The sequence below is a fragment of the Bactrocera tryoni genome, chromosome 3, assembly GCF_016617805.1.
Source record: "Bactrocera tryoni isolate S06 chromosome 3, CSIRO_BtryS06_freeze2, whole genome shotgun sequence".
In the NCBI taxonomy this organism is placed as follows: Eukaryota; Metazoa; Arthropoda; class Insecta; order Diptera; family Tephritidae; genus Bactrocera; species Bactrocera tryoni.
This window is the reverse complement of record NC_052501.1, coordinates 21,510,270-21,529,048: the sequence shown is the minus strand read 5'-3', so window position 1 is coordinate 21,529,048 and position 18,779 is coordinate 21,510,270. Positions and strand designations below refer to the sequence as shown.

Here is an 18,779-nt window from a genome sequence, read left to right as displayed (position 1 = left end):
TCGCGAAAGTATCGTATGTTTAAATATCCTTATTTTTTTAGAAAAATGCGCCATTACTGACAAAAATTAAGTTGGCGTTCGTTCCTGTAGCTAATACAATACAACCTAAAAAAATTTGGATATGATTTTCCCATTCTAAGCTGAGTAATTTAAAAAAAACCTCTTCCTTTAAAATTTCGTTTTTTTACATACGATACTTTCGCGGAAATGCGTCGATATATATCGAGCAATAGAAAAAGAAATGCTCGGCGTTTTCATCAACACCGCTGCAGAATGAACATTTTGTGTCGTCATCGAGGCTAAATCTGTGGAGGTGCTCCCTGAAACAGCCATGGCTTATCAAAAATTGCGTCATATAAAAGTCTTAAATCCGGCGGTATAGGACTACAAGGAATGTTCCAAAGTAAACAGGACTTTTTGAACCTTTTATATATTGACTGGAGCGTTAGAATCCGCTATCTTCATCGATTGTCCAGTGAGAATTTCATGACATTTCGTTGATTGGAAGTGAAATTATTGCGTTTTAAGTGTCAGTATGTTTGTGTTATCGGTGCGAAAATAAACTTCGAACAAAGAGCCAACATTAAATTTTGTTTTAAAATTGGTAAAACTTTTACCGAAACGTTTGAATTGACGAAACAAGTTTATGGCGATGATTGCCTATCCCGTAGCAGAGTGCATGAGTGGTTTCAAGGTTTTCTAAGAGGTCGTGAGGACATAAATGACGATCAACATGTGAGCCAATCAAAATCCGTGATCACCGGAAATTCCATCGAAACTGTGCGTGAATTCATCAAAAATCAGCCGAAATCATCATTGAAATTCATAGAAATGGAATTGAACATCTCCAAAACAAAAATTTTGACCGAACATTTGGGCTTCCGAAAGGTGTGTGCATGGTTTGTTCCGCCCAAATTGACTGACGACCAAAAATTTGCTCAGAATCCATCATTCGAAGGACATCATTAAAGAGGTCAAAAAGAACATTTTAATCATTAACCACTTTCTAGCACCATATACATATGTGTATTGCATTGTATGGTAATTCTTTTACTCCCGATTTTATATAAGCTAAATAATAAATATCCTCAAATTCAGAATATTAGAAGTGGAAATAAGGACCATTTTCAATGATATACGCTTCAAAGCTTTCATGTATAGAATATTGATATTTACATTATCTATAACATGTTAAACAAATCTATAAAATGTAGGCGTTGTTGAGACTACACGGTAAAAAATCGTGTGACAAGCCCGTCCATTTCCCATGTAACGGTTTTGATAAAAACTACCAAACGTGCGATAAATCAGTAACCAAACACGTCAGAGTAATTAAATTTTACCACCGAGATGGCATGAGAGAGCTTTATATGTCCGAGGTCAAAATTGGACGCATTCATATCTGAGTTATCTAAATGAAAAGGAAAGAGTCTGTTTAACAAATAACAGTGTACCTTTGTGCCTAAAATGGATAAAACTAGGCGAAAACTTAACCTAGCCCCCATACAACTAAACTAAGGTTTTTCGATCATCCGACCGACTTTATTTCATATTAATTGGTGATTGCATGTGAGGTATTTTAATGAAATCCTGAGAGCATTTTTATTAGTCTGTGGCATGTTCATTGCATGTAGTATTGGCAAAAAATAGATAAAATCGAGTCAATACCACCCAACTCCCATATACTCCTTAAAATAATTTTAGTTATTCGAACAAGTTTTATGCGGTATAAGTCAGTCAATGAGTATAATTAATGTATATATATAAAATTGCTTCAAAATAAGTTCTCGAGTTTACCAGAGCAATGTTAAAATTAATACAAACAGCCCATCTCTTTCTCTGTCCCCAAAATACCCCCTAAAATGATCTTCGTTTTTCCACCTAAATTTAAACCGTTCAGGTTGGTCAAAATACGTGATATTTTAAAGAAAACAAATGAACAAGTTTTCTTAAAAATTATTCGATTTAGCGCTGAGTTAGAATGAAATTAGTCTAGATCTTGGCCTAAGCCTCATATTCCTTATATAATCCGTACATCTGGTTGACTTTAAGTCAATCAGGCGAAATTTTGTATACTCTATTAGCCTTTATCATATTAGTAACAGTAATAGCAACAGGATATTGGGCGACAGAAGCTCACTAAACCTCTCACGACTCTCACCTGGCAAAAGTTCTTGCGAACGCGGAAGTATTGCTACTGGCCATGTTATTATTGAACACATAACGATATTTTATTTTTAAAGCCTTAAGAGCCGCATTTTGATTACCCGAAAGCTAGTATATACTGATATTGCGTAACAAAATTAAATGCTTGGTTATAAGCGTAACTTATTGATAATTTTGAAATAGTATTTCTTAGTATTCGTACTAGCAATAATTAAACTTGATTTATTGCGTTTCAAGCAGCGATAATAGCTTTTTCTTTTTCTTCAATTTCATGAGCTGACATTAAAAATTTTAACGATATGACGAATGCAATTAAAGGCCATACATAATGTGATTAACTAATGTTTTAATAACAAAAACAATAATAAAATTTAAATCGTGTAACACATCAAAATAAGTAGTTATTTACTACAGCAATTAAATTGCCCGAGAGACTCTTTGAATAATATTAATTTAGTATGGTAAATAGTTTCGATACCGCTGGCTTTTATTATTCTACTAACTGTTTATTTTTAATAACTGTTTACAGAAAAAGTTGTTTATGAAACTGCATTGAAGACCTTGAATATACCGATATATGCAAACCTTCATAAGTAAACATAGATAAATTGCTAGTGAGGGGCAATTTTCTTGAGGGGATAAAAAAAGTACGAATAACTGATGGAAATTGATTGATATTATAGTATATATTTAGCAATATTGGTTGATTTTTGTTGAATTGGAGTATTCTGAAGTGGACATTTATTTTAATCCAGGTATGTGGGCTTTATTTTACCCTTATCTTCTCGAACAGAATTTTCTTTTCTAAATAGTTGGTAGGAGCTGCTATATCACCACAAGCCATTCAAAAGTCATCACATCTACTACCTCATAAAATGTAGACTAATCAAATCAAATTCCAACAGATTAGGAAGTCAACAGACAGGTTCATTTCTTTGCATGATTCGATCTCTTAAAATTTGTTACTTTGTCTTATATGGCTTGTTGTAACATGCAGTTGTAATCCTGTTAAGATTCATTCGATTAATATTGACGTGGTGTGTTCTTTGACTGTAGACATCATATATATCATAGAATTTCCATCTTTAGTTCAAAAACTCTAAATTAAAAAGCATTAAAGTTTAAAACAGTCACATTATAGCAGTCACTCGGAGAGTCTTTTCAGTTTTGAAAATAGTAATCATTAATCAATAAAACTTTGACAAAATTTTTCTGTTTAAAGGCAGCCTGTAGAGTATTTTCAGGAGTTTCCATACCACACCACAAAATTATTTCTACTTGGCAAGTTCTCTGTAAGTTTGCCAAACAGAATTCGAGTTCCAAAAATCTTAAGCTTTGTTTCAGCAAGTTTTTTTAAATGTCAAATGCTTGTGTTAAAAAGCTGTTTTGACAGCTATCCCTCTAGGATATAATATAATTTTTTTTTATTTATTTAAACAATATGTTTTTCTCCGTTAGAATGGTAATTTTTATAGAATATTGATAGTTTGGCTTAAAAAATGTCTTAAAAATGCTCCCTGCACGTCAGCTATCGGTTAAGTAACCGGTTAATTACCCGACAGCGCTACCAAAAATTTCTATGAAAGCTCACAATTATAACCGAAGCTGCTTTGTACGTTAGGTCTATCCCTTTCTTAGTTGCATAGTGTGTATGTGTTCTTTTCCGCGGCAATTCTTTCAATGCATTGGAGTTTCGATAGCAGTGACGTGCTGGGTACTGAAAGTAGATATCAAGTACATGTAGTAACATTGGCCGCTGTTTTGACAACTGTGCCTCTAACAGTTATTACAAGGATACCTTTAGAATTAATATTTGTATGCTGGTTAGGTGAATAAAAAAACGTATTTGAATCGTTCCTTTCTACTGCTTTATTTCAACTACTTATCAGTAAAAATATTCGTAAATGAAAATTTACTTCAAAGTCTCATCAATCCATTCGTTATAAATGTTCGTGATAGCTTTTGCGTATCGCTCATAAAAATACGGAAAACCCATATTTGCCATATATTGCCAATTTATGCACAATATGGCAACACTTACAGCACTTGCAAATAAATTGTGAATTGAAAAGCCGTCATAGTTTTGCTGATTGATGAATGGCTTATAAATAAATGGGCTCAGCCTACCCGTAACCGCTGAAAAATGCTGCAAGGCATACAAATGATGCATTTGACATACATACACACGTAAATAATTGCAATATCATATACATATACATATATTTATCATAGAAAAACGTTTGACAGGGAAATTTCATTTGACTTATTAGTATTCCAGCTGCTAGTTTTACACATTTCTAATTTATCTGGCGATTTTCATGCCATAGATAACATAAAACTGTCTCGTTGCACTATCAGGAAGCAAACTTTGCAACTATAAAAACGATACTAATTTACATAAATATGTCATTTCTTGAAAGCGCCACACAGCGTTGCAAATGCTTCAAATAACAAGGGTTTTATAAATAGCAGTAAGTTGTTTATTGCAAAGCAATTTCGCAGACATTTGCAACTCAGCGCACCCACGCATCGCTGGACTTATGCCAAGACAGCAGCGCATTCTCTCACTCGCCATAATATTTACAAGTGTCGTTTGGTACGTGCCCAGAATTTAACAGGCTAATGCCAAGCTAAATAGGTTCAATTCTATTTAATTAGATGGCTTAGTCCAGTTATGCATATATTAATGAAATCATGTAATAATCAAGAAAACCACCTTCTAATAATGCAGTCCAAACAAAGCGCGATTTTACGCAACTCTTTGGAATTTTAATCTGTCTTTAAACCTATAATTGGTGTAATTATAATGGTATTAGGTTCTATATTCAGCAACGCCATACCAGACAGAAAATTAACATTTTAAGCAATTCCAATAGAAATTGCTTTAATTAATTTGTCGATTATCTAATTCAATCGATTATCTTTGCCATTCTTTTAGTGTGAAATATAAACCGTAAAAAGAATCAATTAAGCACAAGAACCATTGATGATACTAACTACTACTTGGTAGTTTAATACATTCTTTATGAAGTTAGAAAAATATGGGCTATTTTCGTGTCATAATTTAGTAACTTTTTTGTTAATTTTTTCACCGTTTTATTTGAGGCGACATTTGAGCGTAAAATTGTCTTGCCATCGTTTCTGCACGCTTTGAATAAGTACAGAATAGTATCTCAGATGCCTTTACGGTGTTTGTCCATTACTACAGTCTTTTTATTATGGTCATTACGTCAAAGTCAATGGCAGTTCGCGTCAGTTCAGTGCAAAGAGTTGTTATTTATTTTTGAAGCAATTTTTACTTTCCGACCCAAATTCAAAAACAAAATTAAGCTTAATTTTAACCGATATTTAATCATTAGTGATCATTATTTCATTTTAATGCTTAATTTCAATCATTTTATCTATAGAACAAGTTATTGAGAAATGATTTTGTCATTTTCGCATCACTAAATTTGACATAAAAAACCATTTGCCATTTTGCTTTAAAAATGTTCAGAAAACACTTTTTGAATCAAATTATTAACTAAGCTAATGTAAAGTCCACAGATTGAATATTTTTTCTCTAGACAGCAAGTAATGGAACTTGTGGTATTGTCAATTTACCGTCATTAAATTTGACATAATAAAATCAACTAAAGACTAATGTTTTATAATCTGCTTATAATAAATATCGTAATTAGAATTTTTAATATTATAACCGTACATATGATAATTAGAATGGGACCGACATTTCACTGCTGAACCATTTGAATAAATTTGACACGAAATGACAATAGAACTACATTTACACATATTTTAATTCAATCCTTTGTTATCGCCTTCCAAATTTAATTTTAATCCTATTTTCCACACAGTTGTTATAAATCTCTGCTGGGAAGGCTTTCAGTGTCTTCAGCATTTTTTTTTTTTTGTTTTTGTTTTTCGGAGCACCGTTTGCTTGTTTGTTGGACAGTATCGGCGTCATAATTATAAAACCATATTTCTTCACTACTAATGATGCATTTTCTAAATGTAAGGTCCTAAGCTATGATGTTCGGATCATTTAATACTTATTTTATAGGGCCTTCGACATCTCCTACATCTCCTTGTTACAAACTTCGTGGTACTGTTCAGGATGTTTAATTCTGTTACTATCTCTGTTCATATATATAGATTTTTGCACCCTCAAGAGAACCACAAAGTTTATAAAACCTAGAAGAAAACTTCGGAGACCCTATAAAATATGTATTAATTGGTAGGAATGACGAGTTGAGCCGAGTTAGCCATTTCCGACTGTCTGTCTATACTCGAACTAGTCCCTCAGTTTCTGAAATATTAATCTAAAATTTTATACACACCCTTTTCTCCTTAAGAAGCTGCTCATTTGTCGGAATCGGCATTTTCTGACCGCTATAGCTGTTATACAAACTGAACGATCGGTATCAAGTGCTTGAGAGATATCTTCACATAATTTCGCATGGATCATTGTCTAAGGCATGGCATTCTCCAAATAATTGATCATATAGCTGTCAAACCGATCAAAATCATATTTTTGTAAGGAATATTTTGTATATGTAAAGTGTATTACATCTTCAATACAAACGAAGTTAGCGTCTTTTCTTGTTGATCATAACTAAGGCTCTGCTCATTAGGGAAAAAATAAATAATACAAGTAATACTTGTAAAGCTTATAACTTTCCATTGATTTTAAATGCATTTTTCTTCAAATTTTCAAAAGAGTATAGGCTCTAAAAGATCATCGCATATTAAAAATTACCTCCTAGGTTTGCAGATTATCAACCAAAAGAAGCAATTTTAGAGTTTATGTGAGCTCCAATCTAAACTTAAGCTATAGATCTACCGACATAAAACCAAAAAACCCAAATTACCTCTCCCACAATACCACGGCACTCACTTATTTACCCTCAATTTGCTGCTTGTGCCTGCGGCAAAGAAGTGCGTCGATCCATGAACGTGCAATAAAAGTCAAAGTCAGCAAGTAAAGGCGAACAGCCAAGTGCAATGAGCTAGGTAAGCAATGAATTTGACAACGTCAGTACCACACAGCCCGCCTCGGCGCACTGCAAGTGCATATCTGCTTCTCAAGGCACGCAACGCGGCCACACTAAATCCAATAGTAAGCCAAGTTGAATAACCAAAGCGGACTGCCGCGAGCCTTTGCCAACTGAACGCTGGTCAAACAAGCTTCTAACGTAAATCAGTGGGCCCATGGCTAGTCAATTGGTAGGCAGGCGCGCAGGCAGGCATGGTCGTTATCGTTTTAACAATCTTGAGCATATAAATTGAAGTTATGAGTTACGACTGCGCTGACGCTGTATGGCACTGATGGTCGTGTTACTGCAACTGTCGTTTGTCGGCACTGCAAGTGTGCTTGCAACGCGCCGTGAAGCTGGATTTGTCCAAGCTCCATGTGGCTACCAGCAGTCTGCTCCGCTTGCCCGTATAGAAAAAGCGCTGCGCATACGTGTGTGCGTGCGTAATTGAAAGAGCGCGTAATTATTTGTTTACACGGCATTTGGTGGCATTTAAAAATGCGTTAAAATGTGTTAAACGCTGTCGTTGCCACCGACATTGTGCGCGAGCGGTGCGCATGTGCGCCATTTCGGCTACTAACCAGCTAACCGAAAGTAAACCGGCAGCCGTGGCCATTGCCGCTGTCGTTGTCACATGGTCAATGGGCGCATTTGTGGTGTGGTGCGTGGTAAATTTTGTGGCGTGCATCAATTTGTGGCGTTCGCTTGTCTGCTCGAGTTTTGCTACACTGGCACACGCACTCACATATTCTTATATAGTATATATGTATGTATGTATATTTATGCACTGTTATTGTCAAATGCCGGGCAATTATTTAGTGACTGTGTGGCTGCAGGTCTGTCGTGCCGTAAGCCGCACGGATTGCCGTTGGATAATCATTTGCGCCCAGATTTGATTTGTGTGGTTTGTGGGCTTCGACATTCTGACGGTTCGTTGAACAGATGTGGTCACCATTTTTTACAATCTTTATTTCTAAATTATGCGTTTGTCGCTATGTTACGCTTATTGCGTTTGCGTCCGAATTGAGACTTGTTGAATGCACTGGTTATTCATTGAAAAATGTTGCAGAATTTTATGATTTCGTCGAACTGCATTTGGCGGCACAAAATATGTAAAGTAAATGTTGTTTGTATAATTTAAATTTTCATTCAGTCCATTTTAGTGCAATTTCCATTTACGCGGCGGCCTTTGCGTAACAAAATTTTTATGCGATTTTTTTTTAATTTGGAATTTCCGTTGCTATAAAAGTTCATTTTCTGTGCAAATAGCATTTGCTGACGTAATCTCTATATGACCTCATTACAATGCATTGATATAATATTTTTTTTTTACTAAAACAAGTAATAACATTTGTTGACGCGGCTTAGTTTTAAATTTGGTAGAGAAATTGTATTGCTTTTAAGTCTAAGTTTGAAAAAAAACTTAAATGAACTTAATTTATTCGGAACAATTTTCTCCTACTTATTTGAAACTTGATGTTCTTTTCATCTGTAACAATTTCTTTAAGTGGTTACTACATGGGTTTCCTGTGGTAATAACAGCCTTTTCCCACAATTTTTTCTCAAATAAAAAATTAAATATTTTATTAAAATTTTCTATTCTTACATACATAAATACACTATTAACAAAGATTCTGAAATTTCTGGAAAAACATATTTTAACCTCGGCCATTGCGGCGATGTTTCCGGTAAAAAGATGCACCCGCGTTGCCAGTATAACTCCTTACGGGATCATCTAAAGTGAAAAAATACACGTTTTAGTTAAAACCTTAACTTAGAACATGGACGAAGGAAAAAAAAACTGAAAATTGAATTTTTGCAAAAAACTGAAAAGTACAGTGAAAATTTCGAAAATTTGTTTCCAAATAGTTGTAATCGAAAAAAAAATCCTTTGTCTAAGTATTTAAGAATTGTACATGGAAGCCCTGTTTAAAATTTCATGAATATCGATTTAGTAGTTCTCGAAAAACTTGCCAACCGATTTCAAAAACATTGTTTCGAGAAAAACGCGTTTAAAGAGCCTACCTAGCCTCGAGTAGACAAGTTCTCAAGTCGTTATCTCCGAAACTATTACTCGGATCAGCTTGAAAATTTAGGACTATATTGTAGAGGTGTTTTAGAATTTAGTAAGATAATAAAAAAATCGATTTTTTTAGACCCGTAAACCCATGTAACCCCTTAAGTCTGAATTTGAAATTGTCATCCAAATAGATAGATATACATATATATTTACATATGTGCTATAAACCCAAAAACCTATATTCGCCTAGTTCTTTCTGGACTCCTGTATTCGACCTTATGTCAAAGCCTTGTGGCCAATTTAAATTTGCTTAGCCGTTAGTTTCTATTCCCACCAGCTCGGTGGTGTATCTGAAAGTGTGAGCCGTTGATTAAGCCTTGATCTCGCAAACGCAGGACAATGAAGAAGGAAGTATTTAGATGTTTTAATAGAGCTATTGTAGCGGATTTTTTGTGAGACAAGGACTCCATTTGGGCAGTAGCCTTTTAGAACTCTCAAAACTTGAAAGATGTTAGCCTTACTAAGCTCAGCTAAGAGCTCACTGTATTTCTTACAATCGATACTGGACCGACAGCACATGAACCGATGGTGACCAAGCTCCCGCGAAGCCCAGTTGTAGAACACACGAAGAGTGGAGATCGCCGACTCCTTCCCATTCTGCTAAAAGCATGGCTAGACTAGCTTTCCTAGCTCATAATTTCGTAGTCGAAATCGTAGATAATTTCGTCCATATTAGAAACAGCATTTCAACAATAACCAACAACGTCTCGAAATCGTCATCGTCGTGGTCCGAATGGATGAAAACACTCCAGCTCTGAGAGAATTCAACAGAGTACTCGCCGGGGGAAGCAGAGCCCGTTAGTAATACCAAGTGGAGAAGGAGCTGATTAGACTACGCCAATAAAGAAGAAATCTAGCTTTCCTTTCCATCTCGTCCGCTTTACAGTTATCTGCGATCCCGCTGGGGCCTACCACTTTATTCCTTAACCATTTCTGAACGCTCGGTTATTGAGCTCAAGGCTAGTATCGCCGCCCTGCTATCAGATTGGATACTCACTTCTCTAAAGGAGGATACACTTCGGAACAGTGAATCGACTGCTACCTTAATGGCATCAACCTCGGTTAAGAAAACACTGCAATAGTCAGGAAGTCTGAAGCCGAAGTTGGTAGTAAGTTCCTGATTACTTTGAGGCCTGCCTATTTCTGATGGGTATCAATCTATTATATCCAGGTGACATAATGCCGCAACCACCAGCCCAGGTTCCTAGCAAAATCCAAAAAGAGCTAAACATATTCATAAATCAGTTTAAGAGATAAGATCGAGTCCAGGAGTTAAAGGCCGTAAAGGCCGCATGTCATTTAGCGATACACAGACTGCACCAAGCCACCTAAGTGGACTTAAATTGTTTCTATTTTAAATCAGAAGTTGATAAAAAATCTTCTCACTTTATTTTCTCCCTTCTGAATCGCCCTGTGCCGCTGATGAAGTCCACCAATACAAAAAACATTATTTGTGCAACCTCCTTGACATTTTCAAGAAACTTTCAACCGATGGTGGCGACTGAAGCGGCCCAGTTGGCTTTAATCGAGAGCCGGTAACCATGCATAATGGAGATTTTGCTATGTAGCTACCTATTGACTACTATACTCCCATATACGGCTACTAGACATAATTTGGATGTAATTGTTCTTAGGCTACCAAGAGCATACTTGGTCTAAGACGTGAGCTGCTTGGGCCAAATGTAAAAGAATCGTTCTGGCCTCTCCCCATTCAATGGCTCTGAAAAACTTTTCTCCCTTACGTGAACTTCTACATATGTACTTCATCCTCTGGTGCGCTGTTGTAAACTCCTCTGTAACCGTGTAAACGGTGTCCACGCCAATAAAGAAAAAGATACCCTATAATTTATATATACATATGTAAGCTTTTTCAATGCCTTAAATGGCTTTAATTTTAATATTTTTCTTGATTGTTATAACAACTTTTGAAAACAGTTCTTTAACGAACCCAATAATCCAACTAAATTGTTGTAATTCACCGCGGTCATCTACCATATACCATAAATAAGTACGTGCCACCATGTCGTATGAGTAACATTTTTCACACGCAATAAAAAATCACATTGTGATTTATGCCTTAAGAAAGGGAGATCGCAAAACTGTCAAAGATCAAGGTGTGTACATATTCAAATGTAACAAGAATTCGAAAATAAATATGAGCTGCAAACGATTTGTTATTAAATCTGATTTGATAGGCTGCCTTTGCTGTAATTTTGTACTGTTTGATCGCTTGCGAGAGATCTATGGGAATTTGCAATTTATTATTATGAGCGCATTGCGTTTACTGACTCAACGGCAACTTGCTTATTAACTTCACTGTCGTATTTAATACGCGGGTTAAAAAGCGTTCTGCGAAAAAAAATATAATTATATGCAGCCCAAGAATACAGATATAATTGTGAACATGTGTATGCGACTAAAAATAAAGTCAAAAGCATAAAACAATCGCCGTTAGATAGACGCATACGAGCCGCTATAACTCTATCGAGAATAAAAACAACAAAAACAACAACACATGCGCCCATAACCATAAACAATGCGAAGATGTGATCTGTACATGTCACGGTGTGCGCCAGGCAGCGCTAAGCAATCACAATTCAAACGCTTTTGCGCCTTGGAGCGCTAAACACATACACACATGCTCCCATGCATACATATATGGTATGTAAAATACGCGCTCGCTGTTGAATTAGCAGAAAGGTGCTGTTTTAGCAAGCATTCAAGGCCATTACACAAACAATTTACGCATGTATAGCAACAAAAACAAAAAGCAATGCCATAAAAACACAATGAAATCATTGCAATCGCCGCTGCAGCACAAACGGATCTGCGTTCAAATCGGCGCAGCGCGGTCTCTTTCGGCTGCCAACAGACTAGCGCGCAATTGAAAGTGTTTTGATTGAAAATGCATAAGAGTTGCCAGCAGTAAAATCTAAAAAAAGATCATATAAATAATGCCAGGTATTCAAATGTGTGTGTGTGTGTATCGCCATGTTGTAGGCCTAAAAGTGTTGTCGCAGACAGCTTGGTGTTGCATTTGCCAATTCTCCTAGCAGTTCTTGCCACTGCGGCTGGCCGCCTAACGCGTTGTTGAGCTTTGCTGTCCGCGACCATTTAGTGACCGCCTTTAAGCGCTAACCGTGACTCTGGCATAACGCATTTGGCGCGGCTTGGCGCGCTAATGATTGCTGATACCGATAAATTGTAGGCCTTTGGCAAGCTGACGCATGTAAGCAAAATAATATCAACCGCTATGTCCATATTACCATATGTTCGCCACTAAGTGTAGTAAATAAATAATATCATTGAATAGCACGCTTAGAAGTCAACGCACAGCTGCTGCGCCTGCATTGATCGCTTACGCATACATAAATACATATAAACTTATGCGGGTTTTTCCACACAGGCTTTCAATTTTGCCCGCCCAGCGGTAATCCGCGTGGTCCATTCACATATATTTTTTAAATTTTTGTTTTTTTTTTCTTTCTGTTTTTTATTATTTTCAAATATTTTTTTTATATTTTTTATTATTTTTTAATTATTTTTTTTTAATTATTTTTTTTATTATTATTTTTTTTATTTTTGTTTTCAAATTTTTTTTACTTTATTTCTTATTTATATATTTTCTATTCGTTTTTTTATTTGCTATGTTTTTTTTATTTTTTTCTTTACTTTATTTATGCCGCTTAGCGCGCACGCAAAACTTTAATTGCGATTTTTGTCTTAATTTAGTCGTTTTAGTCTCACTTGTGTTTTACTGGCGTTTAACGCACTTTATTTATTCGATTTTTAAAAACATTTATTCGTTCATATATTTAGTTTCTGTATTTTTCAGTTTAGCTGACCGCCACCTTCAATATGTTTCGAATAGATTCTGTGCAAAAAATCAACCTGTTTTGGTTTTCAGTATGCTGGTTGTAAATAATACAACTAAAATAATTTATTAAAAATATAAGTCTTGATCTAAGTTATATGTAGGTTCACAGTTGTTCACAGGAAACAGGTTTTCTGAAATTTTTTCATTCAGAGTTTTACACGATTTCTTACATATAGGTATGTAGGTATGCATAGTATATATCGCCACATAAAATGCAAAACAACATATCATCAAAAAAAAAAAATAGAAAATCGCCTTCAAATATAATAATACCATTTTATAACCAAAACTCATATTTTGCTTCAATTTTAGTGGTTTCTTTTATATCGTTTTCTTCCCTTGTAAACTTATGAAAAGTGTTGTTATGTTATTTTGCATTTTAGTTGACGATATAGTGAGCATAATAAGGTTTACGTACAACGTGTTGTTGTGAAGAAGCTCAATCAAATCTATCCTTTATTATAAATAAAAAATTATAAATTGATTATATTTTTCTCGTACCTTTATATGTATATTCCTAACGATAAGTCTTTTCGCATTTTCTTAAGTAATAAGAAACAGAAGTATAAAAATAAACAAAAACATGAGCAACTCTAATTTTTAACACAGAAATACTTCACATACGTATTTGATACATTACGTGAATTTTTTTTTAATAAACTAATATATATTGGTCCTCCTTTTGCAACAATAATTGCTTGAAGACGACGCCAACGCATGCTTTCTGTGTCTTTTTTGGAAATCCCGCATCTCGTGCTCACCCATCTAAGCTTTTTTAAGAGCCTCCTTTTATGTTACATGGATCTTGTGAATCTTCTTTTCCAAAAAATATATAAAATGCCATACCGAGGTTCACGGAAGGCGTATGTTAACTACGTAGTAGTATTGTATAAGAGCCACTCCTTGACGAGACATGAGGGAGGTGTGCTTAGGTTCGTTATCCTGTTGAAATATAGAATTTTTCCACTGTAATCCTTGCTGGAGTGCACTCTGGTCGAAGTTTTCCTTCAAAATTTTCAAATAAAGCTGTTTGCCTATTTTAAAACTAATAAAATAAGTTTTCATACATCCTCAAAACCATCACCTTTCTTCCCCCATATTTAACCGCAGCAGTTAAATTTTGTACATTTCAGGCCTCATTGGGCTTTCTTTATGCTTTATGATCCTAAAACGAATCAAGTCCATTAACAGATTTCGTTGCAAATGCAAGCGTCCTTCTCCTTTCACCAGAATTGTAAATGATTTTTCACAGCTCGTGAACTCATTTTTGTGGGGCACATTTCAAATCGTTTGTCGATGTATGTATAGTTTGTATTGATCCATGATTTTCTTTATGGTAACAACAAAAAATCGACTTAAAATTTACCAAACTTCCAGGGATGGCGAATCGAACAAACAACTGGTCTAATCAGTGATACTGGCATAAAAATTAGAAACGATTTTACCGCTTAATTGAGGTATATGGCTATTTCCTCACACAACTAAGTGTTTCAAATTTATTGTTACTGTTCCATGTAATTTGTTTTTCGAAAAAACCTACAGTTCAAGCTTACCGAACATATTAATTTATTTTTCAACACCCAAATTTCTACTTCAAATAGATATCTTCAAATTAGTAGTTGAATTTATGTTTTTTGATGTTAACGCTTCCCTTTATATAGTAAATAGATATGTATATTTATAGTTTCAATCAAGTTTGTAGTTTCAAAGGGAAAAAAACAAGTATGTCATTTTCAACAAATAAATTACTGATTTCAAGAAACTTTATTTATATCAGCTATACATATATTTGTTTCTTGAAAATAGCATATCTGTTAATACCCTAAACTCTTGAAACTATAACTATTTAGATAATTTGTTTCAGTTTGTTAAAACACCCAGATTACAAGCTTATAATAGTCATCCTAAAAGTGATACCTCTTACTCACGCATTAATATTTAATTCACCTGTGGCGTAAAGCCTTCAGCATATTCGTAATGTAATAACAATAATCTTGTGAGTTTTTGCTTTTATGTTAAGTCATCGATGCTCAACTAAATGTTTCTCTAGACAGAAGTACATATTCAGATTTAATCGCTGATCTGCCTTTTTAAATTTTTCGCAAATAATCACTTTCAATTTCAACAACGCATAATCGGCGAACGAAGTTCCAAAATCATCGCACTGTAAGATGACAAGTGCTGACGCAGCAGAAATGCATGCGTAATGCTATTCTTATTCAGATACATATATACATATGTATCTATAAGTGCCCTGTAGAGATTTTAAGATTATAAAAAGTACTTGTGAAGTGTTTCTTGATGTAAGCCAAGAATTCTGATCAGTTGATTACGCCAGTACCGCATAGCCAGCTGGAGCGAATGTCGCTAGGAAAATTCGAACTTTTTAGTCACTCTCTGATTCTTATACAATATTTAAGCTTTTCTCTCGTGTCTGAAATTGTACAATAATAAAGTATTGCAATTAAATTTAATAGAAAAGAGCATGCAGATAATTCATTAAAGTGGTATAACCGCTTGCTATTTATACTTCAGTGATTAGACCAGTCTATTTGATTTATAACCCGTTGTTTGTTTGGATCGTCACTCTTTAAAGTATAGCTGATCGAAAAAAAATTTGAAAAAAATCTCTAACATTTAATACCTTCTAATCGATACAAATTTTGTCGAACAAAGCAATATTTGACCAAACAAGGTGCGTTCCAAAGTAAACAGGACTTTTTGAATCCAGTGCCCCCTGGTGGCGCCGTCTATATGTCGACTGGTGTCTTAGAATCTGTTATCTTTATCGTTTGTCCAGTGAGAATTTCATGATATTTCATAGATTGGAAGTGAAGTTATTGCGTTTTAAGTGTCAGTGTGTTTATGTTATCGGTGCGAAAATGAGCGTCGAACAAAGATCCAACATTAAATTTTATTTTAAAATTGGCAAAACTTTGACCGAAACGTTTCAATTAATGAAACAAGTTTATGGCGATGATTGCCTATCTCGTAGCAGAGTGCACGAGTGGTTTCAACGTTTTCAAAATGGTCGTGAGGACATAAATGACGATCAACATGTGGGCTAATCAAAATCCGTGATCACCGGAAATTCCAACGAAACTGTGTGTGAATTCATCGAAATTCAGCCGAAATCATCATTGAAATTCATGGAAATGAATTTGAACATCTTTAAAACAAAAATTTTGACCGAACATTTCGGCTTCTAAAAGGTGTATGCATGGTTTGTTCCACCCAAATTGACTGAGGACCAAAAATTGCTCAGAATCCAACGTTTGATCGACGCTTGTGACCGATTATTTGACCAAAAATCACATTTTAACCATTAGCCACTCCCCGTATTTACCTGGTGCGACTTCTTCCTTTTCGGAAAAATGCATTTGCCCATGAAAGGAAAGTATTACGCAGACGTAAAGGCCATTCAAAAGGCTTGCACCGTCATACTGGCTTCCATACCGGCCAACGAGCTAAAACACTCGTTCGACATGCTTTTGGACCGTGCAAAAAGCTGTATTGAAGCAGAAGGAGACTATTTTGAATAAAATAAATTGGTTTTGCCGAAAAAACCATTTGTTCTGTTGTTTTTTTAAGTCCTATTTACTTTGGAACGCACCTTGTATTTGAACGCAGTCAATCGGATTACCTAAAATCTTGGTTCTAAAAATAAAAGATTCATAATCATTTTATCCTTCTTTAACCCATAAATTCTCAAACTTAATCATAAAAACTGTGTTAAAAACAGCACGATGATTTTCTCACAGTCATAAACTACTCAACACACCACAACATTCCGATGCCTTCTTGGCACCAACTGCTTACAAGCAACTTATCACTTGTAACTGTCTGAACATTTGTTTAAATCTCTGACAAATTGTGTCATTATATGCGATGAACTTTAAGCGAAAGAAATATACGCACGCATGCGCAATGACTTTCAATAAATTTTCAAAGAATTCTTTTTCTCTGCTCCTTTTTGCCAAGAAACACACTTGAGTATGCGCGTAATTGTGAGAGTCTTATTTATTATGCCTCGATTTCAAACGCATTTCAAGGCATTGCGAAGTAGTGAAGGAATAAATTTAATTTGCACAGAATGACTGCGCATGCGCGCACCTAAATCACAATTTAGCAATGCAAATTTCAGCACAATTGAATTTCAACAATTATACATACATATATATTTTTTACAATAATGTGTTTATATGCGTGCTGACATATGAATATATATATGGTATACATATAGTTATGTTCAAGTAAACATATGTACATATGTACAACTTGTTCACTAGAAGAGTATCTAAGTCAATAAATATATTACCCGAAAACAAAGCACTTGAGGGTATGCTTTCGGGTAATCCCCTTTAAAGTGGGTACTCGTAAATGGCACTGACCAACTTAGCAGCACCTTTTTAATAATACCGTTTTGAAGTGCTAAGCGTACTTTGGGAGTTATTGTTATGCATTTAACTACTGTTTTATTTTTTTGAGTTAAGACATTTTACTAGAAAGCAAACAATTTATTTTTAAAGTTGAATTACTGCTGCAGTGATTCTGACCTTCCCCGGGTTTGAAAGCCAAAAAAAAGTATTCTCTTCTAAAAGACATTGTCCATACAGTGATCAAAAAAAATGGGTGAAAAAATCAAAATGGCGATGCTTTAGTAACAACATTTAATTTTGCTCAAAATTCTAGTCCTTTTTGTACTACCAAAAGTGAGAAAAACGCGTTTAATGATAAATCCTAGTCCTTTTTGTACTACCAAAAGTGAGAAAAACGCGTTTAAAGATAAATCCTAGTCCTTTTTGTACTGCCAAAAGTGAGAAAAACGCGTTCAAAGATAAACTGATGGAGCTAATTGAACTGATCGACTACCCTTTAGAAAGCTGTAACTCAAAAACCATTGAGATATCGATTTAAAATTTTAATGTTAATTTTCAAGCTGTGAACTCTCTCAAATTTGCGAAATATTCAACGGAACGGTATGAAATTTTCTGCACGTATTCTACCAGTCGACCATAGTGGCTTCTACTGATCTTTATGATGCTTTTGCAACACTTCAGTATATTTTTAGGGAGAGTTTTTTCCTTCAAAGAAGCTGTAGTTTTTTTGTGATCGATATTTACTTGAAGATTTCGTCAGACTCAGTTGACGTTGTAGGTAAAAAGTAGTTAAAAACCACTTGCTTCCGATAATGTGTCTGTTAGAGATAGATCGGTTCTGCGGTTCTAGGAAACATCATCACTTAGGTAACAGTATTTCAGTAGCAGAGTAACGTTTACAAGTAAAAGCTAAAAATTTTTTTGCATTGGCGTGCTTTTGAATTCTGTGAACTATAGCGTAGCGAAAGACTTCTGATCAAGACTTGATGAAATCAAGTTCTCTCAGTTATCCAATCAAGCTTTGAATTCGTTATTGTTGCCGTTTTGAATTCTCCAAAACTTTTGGATATCTTAGTCACTCCAGCCTCAAAAATTCACATACAAAAAGCTGCGTCGATATTTCTTAACTAGCTGAAAAATCATGGTTTAACTAGTCTTCTCAAACCACATTTGCACTTTTAAGAGGATTCTGAGATGGGAAAAGCACTAAGATGATAAATACATTTTTCGAATAACACCGAGTT

The 18,779-nt window shown here is 34.9% G+C and overlaps 1 protein-coding gene across 3 annotated transcripts in view; it reads left to right on the top strand.

The window, feature by feature from the left end:
• The window catches only part of LOC120770067 (aquaporin), a 113,693-nt gene that overhangs the window by 92,974 nt on the left and 1,940 nt on the right, over positions 1 to 18,779 (top strand). The gene's annotated exons all lie outside the window — the stretch shown is intronic.